The sequence below is a fragment of the Sinohyriopsis cumingii genome, chromosome 1 (genome assembly GCF_028554795.1).
Source record: "Sinohyriopsis cumingii isolate HCF-2022 chromosome 1, ASM2855479v2, whole genome shotgun sequence".
Lineage (NCBI taxonomy): Eukaryota > Metazoa > Mollusca > Bivalvia > Unionida > Unionidae > Sinohyriopsis > Sinohyriopsis cumingii.
The window spans coordinates 80,031,727-80,041,322 of record NC_142961.1 but is presented as its reverse complement, the minus strand read 5'-3'; positions in this window follow the sequence as shown (position 1 = coordinate 80,041,322).

Here is a 9,596-nt window from a genome sequence, read left to right as displayed (position 1 = left end):
CATGTGAATCCATTCATGTAAACAAGGTGGACACGTGCGCAGAAAATTACCGTATATCGGGATTTGTTACGTATGAAACATAGACCAGTCCTACATGTAGCCGCGAGCCCATATTACAGCATTTATTAGCCCGGGTTATACAACTTAGAAGGAAGAATTATACTGCTGAAGTCTGTCTTTATCTCTGAATGCCTGCCTCAAAATCCGTACTCGTATGCAAAGGGCTTTTATTGGTCCTTAATTACTGATGCAATATACGTATAAGTAACTAATTAACTGTGTATAAATCGCATATATTTCTCTTTAATATGCACCTCCGGTATTTTGTTTTAACGTTGTATCGTCTGTCGAGATAGCGTAGCCGATAAGTTTAGACAGCTGACATGGCAATGCTCTTGACCCGTTAGTAGTATGTAAAATGAACCCATCCTTCTTTGGTTCCTTGTGTAATTTAATTTGTGTAGAATTTTGAGGAATAGAATTTAAGAAACATAGACAGTGATAAAAATTGCTCTTTAAATTGTCTTAAACAAGGCCACTACCAGCACAAAGACCCGTGGTCCCTCAGACAAAGAACTGGGAGGAGGAGTTGGAAAGACAGCGAGAGCAACCACAGCATCCACGGGTCTGGCATAGCAGAAGACAGATGGAACAACTCTTCACTATCCATCAACAGAGAAATGGGATAGTGAAGCAACTCAATCCCCCTCTGCACTCCCAAGGACAAATGTCAATTGGGATAATGACTGAAACCGCCGTTGCGTGTGTGGTGCTCCGCCTGAGAGGTGCCAGTATTAACCATGTGTATCTGGATTTTTTTTTTAAAACAGCCCTTCTCAGGGCTAACCAGATCTCTAGAAAAGAGAGACTAATCAAGTTGCCAATCATATCTTTGTGTATGTGTATGTGTATGTGTTTGTATGTGTGCGCGCATACGTTTATTTGTGTGTATGTGTTTATGTGTGTTTGTATATGTGTGTGCATACTTTTTTGTGTGTGTAGTTGTATGTGTTTGTGTGTATGTGTTGTGTGCGCTCGCGTACGTGTGTGAGTTTATGTATTGGTCTTTGTTTGTCCTTATAAAACTCCCTTTATCCCTATCAAATTCATTTCACCTACCTACCTATCTTCCTACAGTAGCGCGTATTCAGGTCAGCCACTTGCAACGCTGTTGCCATTATTCCCCTAGTGTCTTGTATAGTGACGTCATTGAAGTTGGAAATTTTGAGACTATAATATAGACTTGGGTTTTTCCATGGGTTGTAGCTATAAATAGACTTAGATTTTTAAACAGGAACGTCACACAAGTTGAGTTATAAATAGATAATGGGTTTTTCCAAAGGAATTTCCCACATGTAGCTAAAAATACATACTAGGTTTTTCCAAAGGACTTTCCTACCAGTGGTAACTATAAATAGATACTAGCGTTTTTCCACCTAGTATATTTGAGAGATTTTATCTCCTCTTATATTTTAAGCCAGTACAAGGCGTTTGAATAGTAAGTATGATATAATGGATGGTATAGTGGGTGTAATGGATAGTATTTTTGTGGCGTAAGGGATGGGTATTATTTTAGATTTCATCTCCTTCTCTTGCATTCTAAGCGAAAACAACGATTAAAGTGTGTGTGTGTGTGTGTGTTTGTGTGTGTGTATTGGTCTTTGTGTTTGTGTGCGTTCGCGTACGCGTGTGTGCGTATGTGTTTGTATGTGGGTATGTGTGCGCGCGTACGTTTGTTTGTGTGTGTTTGTGTGTATGTGTGCGCGCGTACGTTTGTTTGTTGTGTGTATGTATAGGCCTTGGTTTGTCACTATAAAACTCCATTTATCCCTATCGAATTCATTTCACCTACCTACCTACATTAACGCTTATTCAGGTCAGCCACTTGCAACACTGTTGCCATTATTCCCCTAGTGTCTAGTACAGTGACGTCAGTGAAGCTGGAAATTTTGAGACTATAAATATAGACTTGGGTTTCTCCACAGTTTGTAGCTATAAATAGACACTAGGGCTTTTAAACAGAAACATCACACAAGTTGAGGCTGTAAATAGATAATGTTTTTTCCAAAGGAATATCCCACAAGTTGTAGCTAAAAACAAATACTAGTTTTTTCCAAAGGAATTTTCTACCAGTGGTGACTATAAATAGGTACTTGCGTTTTTTTCCATGTATTTTTGGCAGTGTAAGATATAGTTTATTTTGTGAGATTTTATCTCCTTCTCTTACATTTTAAGCTAACACATAACGACTATACAACCCCAATATTCCCATGTTCAATTTCCCATGACGCCAAAGTGGCCCTTTCAATTTCCCCATGTTAAATTCCCATTGATGCTATAATGGCCCAACACCTTTCAATAACCATTGACGCTATAGTGGCCCACGACCTTTTTGACTGGGTTTTACATTGACGCTTTGTTTGTTTCTGTATTTCTGTGTTTGTCCCTATCAACCCTTTTTCCCTACAAGTACACTTCACCCTGTAAATAGTTTTGACCCTATAAACCCCTTGATATCATCAATGATCAATTCCCACTGACCTCCAGGCGACATTTCCGTGTTGAATTCCAATTGTCCACAAAGTGCAAACAACCTCTTTCATCACAGAAGTCTACGTGAGGCCATAAATCTTGAGGCTATAGTGCAAACGTGCAAATTTAACATAGATGTCTACGTGAAGCTATATTGTCCCTATATACTACTTTTGTATGTTCATATTTCTCTTTCTCAGTGTGTGGTAAATAACTTAAGGGGATTTCGGATCTTTTATCTGCAGGCGAATGTTGTACTTCTTACATATCGTCAAACAATTAATTTATTTCATATCTCACTGGTTCTAAAAGTGTAGATTCGTAGGACCTAAATTTGTGGATACCTATTTCGTCCGGTACTTATATTGGTTTCAAGCAAGAAAAAATATTCTCTTTGCTAAATCTCCAGCATTTACTTTTCTTTCCCAAAAAATCCTACGTTTTGCCATTTTTGGACGAGGTGCTAACATTTTTTAACATCTTCTCAGATGAAAATCACATCAATTACATTATCGTCCAAAGATTTATTGTGTTTATAACCCTTACATTCTCTATACATTCTTTTGCATGTACATGCACAAAGTCCGGGCCTGAATTAAGACCAGACTTTTTTATATATAAAAGATAGTTCATTGAAAGTAATGATTGTCTCTTCTTTAAACAGTGTACATGTTCATTAGAGCCACTTGCGAAACTTAAATATAATCAACTTCAAATTCATCATGTGCACAGTTTAATTACCATCATATTCAAATAGAGGATTTTAAATCTTTCACTTTTAAATCTAATCCACCTTGAATCATTTTTCAGGTATTTAAATTGCAACGTACGGACAGAGCAGCTATTAAATAATTAGAATGTTTCAAAGACAAAAACAGCAATAACACTGGTCAACAGTGAAATCATTACTGACTTGAAAAGGCCCTAATCTGTAGTATTTTGGTGTGCCGAACACGAATATAACCGTGAAAAATTTGTATTGGCTCTCGTTTTGAAGATATTCATATACCTCATTTTCTATGTTTCACTGTGTAAATTTCTCCAGTAGGACTGCAGCAACATCCGGAATAATGATGTAACATTGCATAATACCATCATGCTCACATCATCCACAGTTGATTGCATCATTTTCTGATGCAATGCAATACTAATGCCATGCGGCTGCTGAAGTAAGTTGACGTCAGCAGTGTACTATACATGTGTAGGCCTATTATACTAATGCCAGGCGGCTGCTGAAGCTGACGTAAGCAGTGTACTATATAAAGCCCAATCAGATAGGTTCAGCATTTAAAATATTTTAGACGTTGTGCGAGACAGTTCAAGCTTCTGTTACATAAAACTTATTATTTTATCCATTTACGTACAATAAAGAACAGTAATGCCTCGAAAGTGTGTTAATACCGCGGACAATTTTTGCTATATTTGTGGGGAAGTGACATTTGCCAACCAGAAGAAAAGTATCAATTCTCAAGTGAAGAAGGCATATCATCTTTACTTCGGATGCAAGGTTGGTGACCAAGACAAGCCTTGGGCTCCGCATATATGCTGTGCTACATGTACAACACAGCTTTCACAGTGGTTGAATTGCAAAAGGTCATCAATGCCGTTTGCAGTCCCAATGGTGTGGAGAGAGCCAAGCAACCACCTAAACGACTGTTACTTCTGCTTGGTTCCTCCTCTTTCCGGCGGAATAACGAAGCGAAAGAAGTCGAGAATAGTCTACCCAAACATTCCGTCTGCATTGAGACCAGTTCCACATGGTGAGGGACTTCCTATTCCAGAACCTCCAGCAGAATATTCTCTTGATTCATCTGACGAAGACAAAGGTGAGTCGACCTGTTCTTCTCCTGGTCCATCAGCATGCAGTGATCCAGATTTTCACTGTGGTGCATCATCAACCCCACACAGAATAACACAGGAAGAACTAAATGACCTGATTCGTGATTTGGACTTATCAAAGAACAAGGCAGAATTGCTAGGATCAAGACTCCAACAATGGAATCTTCTAGAAGAAGATGTCACAATTACTGCATATCGAAAGCGCCACCAGCAATTGGAGCCTTTCTTCAGAAAGGAAAGTAATCTGATATTCTGTTCCGATATTGAGGGCCTCATGAATGCTTTAAAAATCACTCATGACCCACAAGAATGGAGACTATTTGTGGACTCTTCGAAACTGAGTCTCAAGGCTGTGCTTTTGCACAATGGAAACATTCTTCCATCTATTCCAGTAGCGTATGCTGTCCACATGAAAGAGACATACGATAACTTAAGGCAGCTACTGAATTCCATTGAGTATAACAAGTACAGCTGGCACCTCTGTGGTGATTTGAAGGTAGTTGCCCTTTTAATGGGACTGCAGCAAGGATATACAAAATACATGTGTTTCTTATGCGAGTGGGATAGCCGAGCAAGGGAAATGCACTACATGAGGAAGGAATGGACTCACAGGCAGAATGTAGCCATTGGAGAGAAGAATATCCAACACCCAGCTCTGGTTGAGGCTCAGAAAATCTTGCTACCACCCCTTCACATCAAACTAGGTTTGATGAAGAACTTCGTGAAAGCCATTGACCGGACTTTGCCAGCATTCCGATACCTGCATGAAAAATTCCCTCGACTCAGCGAAGCAAAGATTAAAGAGGGAGTTTTTGTGGGTCCTCAGATTCGAGAGCTTTTCAAAGATGACCGGTTCAACAACTTGCTGGAAGGTGACGCGAAACAAGCATGGAATGCTTTTCGCCTAGTTTCTACAAACTTCCTCGGAAATGTTAGGGCAGAAAACTATAAGGAACTAGTAGAAGACATGTTGATGAAATATAAGAAACTTGGCTGCAATATGTCTCTAAAGATTCACTTCCTTCATTCCCATTTGGATTTCTTTCCTAGCAACTGTGGTATTGTTAGTGATGAACACGGCGAACGTTTTCATCAAGATATCGCAACAATGGAACAAAGATACCAGGGAAAATGGTCCACTACAATGCTGGCTGACTACTGCTGGACACTCCTCAGAGATGCTCCCGAACAGCTGTACAAGAGACAGGCGAAGAAATCTAAGATGTAGTCAATGACTTGATTTTTTATAGGTAGGCTATTACAGTTGACCTTTTACTATTGGAATGCATTTCGTTATGTAAACATTAATTTCTTGCAGATTACAAAAAAACTAGAGCCAATTTTGCAATTTGACTGTCATATTCGTGTTCAGCACATAAAAATTGATAAGAATTGACTAATTTTATTTCAGTAACATGACTTTTGTAAAAATTTGTTGTCCAGTGTAATCTACATAACTGAAAGAACGCAAACAGGAATTAAATATACATATAACAGCTAAACAGCCATTGCAAATAGAATTTGCAAAGAGACAGCCAGGAAAACTAACAAATAAAGAGATGAAATGGAAAGGCTGCTAAATATTCAGGTTATTGTCAAATGATGCAATTTATACTCTGACATTATCGATTAACCGAAATTGTTACACTATCTGTTCTTAGACAACCGTTAGCACAAGCTTGTTATTGCTACTCCTCCTAAGCTACTTGGAGGGTTGCCAACATGCTTTACACAGACATTCACCTCCTGATCTTCTTGGTCTTCAATGAAAATGGTGTCGCTCGGACATTCAATATGACCACCACAGTGGCCATTTTGAAAATATCACTACTCCTTCTAAAGAGCATTGGGTTTACACTAAAAGTTTGGGGGTGGTTGTGGTATCCAGTTGGTTCTGAATGAAAATGGTGATGATATGATGATGTTCAATATCGTCACCAGAGCAACCATCATGAAACTCTTGTCACTGCAAGTCCTTCTGAACGGAAATTCATATTAATGTGGGGTTTCACCAGAAGATTTCTTATGATGTCTAGTTGGTCATGAATGAAAATGGTGCCAATTTTATATACAAGGTGACCACCAGACTTGTCATCATGAAAATCTTATCACCTGTATTCCTAAATAGAAGGGTTATATTAGCACAAGGGAATGAACTAAATGATTTCTCATAAAGTCACATTGGTCCTAAATAAAAATGGGGTCGATATGTCTAATATGGCCACTCCAGTGACCGTCTTGAAACTCTTTTTATCGTTACTCCTCCAGAGCGAAAAAGATTACCAAGGGATTTTTACAAAAAGACTTCTTATGATGTCTAGTTGATCAAAAATGAAAATGGTGCCTATCTAATGTCCAATGTGGACGCCACAATGGCCATCTTGAAAACCTTCTCATTGTTAGTCCTTCTGAACGAAAAGTGATATTGACACGGGGTGTTCACCAGAATACTTATTATGATGTATGGTTGGTCCAAAATGAATACGATATCGACCTGATTCCAATAAGGTTAATACTGCGGCAGTCTTTAAAATATTAGTACCACTACTACTCCAGAATGGATGGTAGTATAAATATGAGGTTTACACAAAACAACATCTTATGATGCCTGTCTTGAAAATCTTGTTATCACTATTTCTCCTGAATGAATAATTCTATCAGAAAAGGTTTTTTACTGAAAGACGTATGATCTTCGGTTGGCGGTAAATGAATAACGTAGTGATCTGACTTTAATATGACTGCCACAATGGTCAAATGAAAATCTTGTCATCACTACTTCTCCTAGGTGTCTGCTGATATCGACTTGTTATGATCTATATAGTTGGTACTAAATATACAGGTTGCTAATCTGATATCGAATATGGGCACTATGGAATTCGTCTTGTAAATCTTGTCATCGTTACTCCTCCAAAACGGAATGTCTTATCAACATAGGATTTCCACCTGAAGATATCTTATAATACCTTGTTGGTAATGAATGAAAATGGTGCCAAGCTGACATCCAATATACCCACTCCAGAGTTATTTGAATCTCTTGTTATTGCTGCACAATATCAAAGATGGTTTCAACACTCGGCAGTTAAAAGGAAGAAATGGCCATATCTTGAATTCATGTAAATTCTCTTAAGTCATTTGAGCATCAGTCCCTTTGAGGAACTATTGTTTTAACCTTTGTTGCTAATGAATAGGTAATGTTTGCCCAAAGACAAATGCCGGTTGTAACGAAAATCGTCGTCATCACAACTGACCATATAGTAGTGAGGTGTGCTGTTTTGGTTCCAACAGCATGCACTGATGTTTACAATTGTTACACTATGAACAACGGACAATTATAAAGTTGTTTTTCTAATAGCTCTTGTTTATTTTAGCACAGTCCATTGACCTCACAAAACTATTATTCGAATAATAGCATTACGTGCCTCTGAACCAAAGTACTGTGTAGTTACATTTCTATTGTAAAAAAAAATCCGCCAAAGAATAATATTGCAGCTATAAACGTAGCGGTATAACTTCATGCATTTAGCGAGAAAACAAATAAGTGATCACCAAGAAGTATAATCAGTCTTATTTCTATTTAACTGAGCAAAACAATGCCATGTGTTTTGTGGACTGAAGCAAGATGTCCCATTAATGCAACATTAGTATGTTGTATTCTGTTCTGTAGACAATGGCCTAAGTTTTTTGTTGTAAAATATAACTAGAATAAAACTGATTTGATCAGAGAGACAGAACATACGAGTTGTGAGAAAAAAATATAAAGTAGCGTGCAAATGTATTCATTGGGTGGAGTTTTGCATTATAAGAATTTCAGGTGGATTAGGAATAGCAATAAATATTAAAGTCATCACAAACAAAAAACAAACAAACAGATAAAATCTTGCAGAGCTTATTTTAACCATCAACCAGTACAAACCATAAAATATATTTAAAAACGTTATTAAATCAGAAAGAATACAATAAGTGAGAAACTCAATGACATACAGGAACCGAAGAAAATTATTTTGGACGAGAGAAGAAATTTACAAATAAAGGCGATACGTGATAAACTTACAGGAATGAATGGTAAAGCTAATGCGATGTACAATTGCAGTGGCGTAGAAAGGCAAGTTACTGTTGTTGTTGTTGTGGGGTTTAACGCCATTTTTCAGCACACGATAGGTTATGCATGGCGGCCAGTATTAATGGTGGAGGAAGAACCCGGAAAACCACCAGGAAGAGCCACCGACCCACGAGAAGCTACTGGCAAGCTTTCTCACATACCCACATTAGCCGAATCCTAGACTCGAACCCACGCAGACAGAGGTGAGATGGCAGTGATCCGTAACAGAGTGTGCTTTAGACCACTAGGGCATTGGGGCTCATAGAAAACTGGGTCACAAAGTAAACAGATAATATTTTAACTTTTGGTTGTTCAGGATTTTACTGGTTTATTATAGCATGCACACACTTTTGGACCCTTTAAATATGAATAAATAGAAGGTTATAGAACAATTGATGGAGCCTATGAGAAAGAAATATTTTTTAGTACTCCAAACGTAAACATAGTGGCAAAACAGCCACTTCATTGCAGAAAATATATTTTCTTTAATACTACAATATTTTCATAAATTAAAAAATAACATTTTATTACACCAGTAAGAAGAATGATAAAAGAACTGTTTAAATAACTGGTGGTTTTACAACCTCGAAATGCCAGGAATAAATAAATCAATAATAATGAATGTCAACAACAAAAAAACCTAATATTATTACTGGTTAAAATTACATTGTGTACATTAGGAATAACATATTTAAAATGTCATAAGTCAATACTGGTTTCTACTGTATATGATATGTGCGGATTCTTTAAATCCAATGATCGAAAAGTTTTGACAAGATTAACAATACCAAAAATTAATTTAATTTATATATTATTTGCAGATGCTAGAATTAATAGTCGTTAAAATGTTGTTTTTTTTTTTATAATAAAATTTTTTATAACGACTTTGTTTTATACTATTTCAACAGCTATCACAAGAACATACAAATTGGTGCTATAAACATTCCGTGTGTCAACATAAAAGATGAAAGTAGTGAATAGGGATACCCTAGCCTCTAGGGGACTTTAATGTTAAAATAGGAGGGTTGTACCCTAGCCTCAATGTAAATTTAACATGGGGAAATTTTGATGGCTTATAGCCTCAAGGGGAATTTAACATGGGAATATGGGATACCCTAGGCTCAAT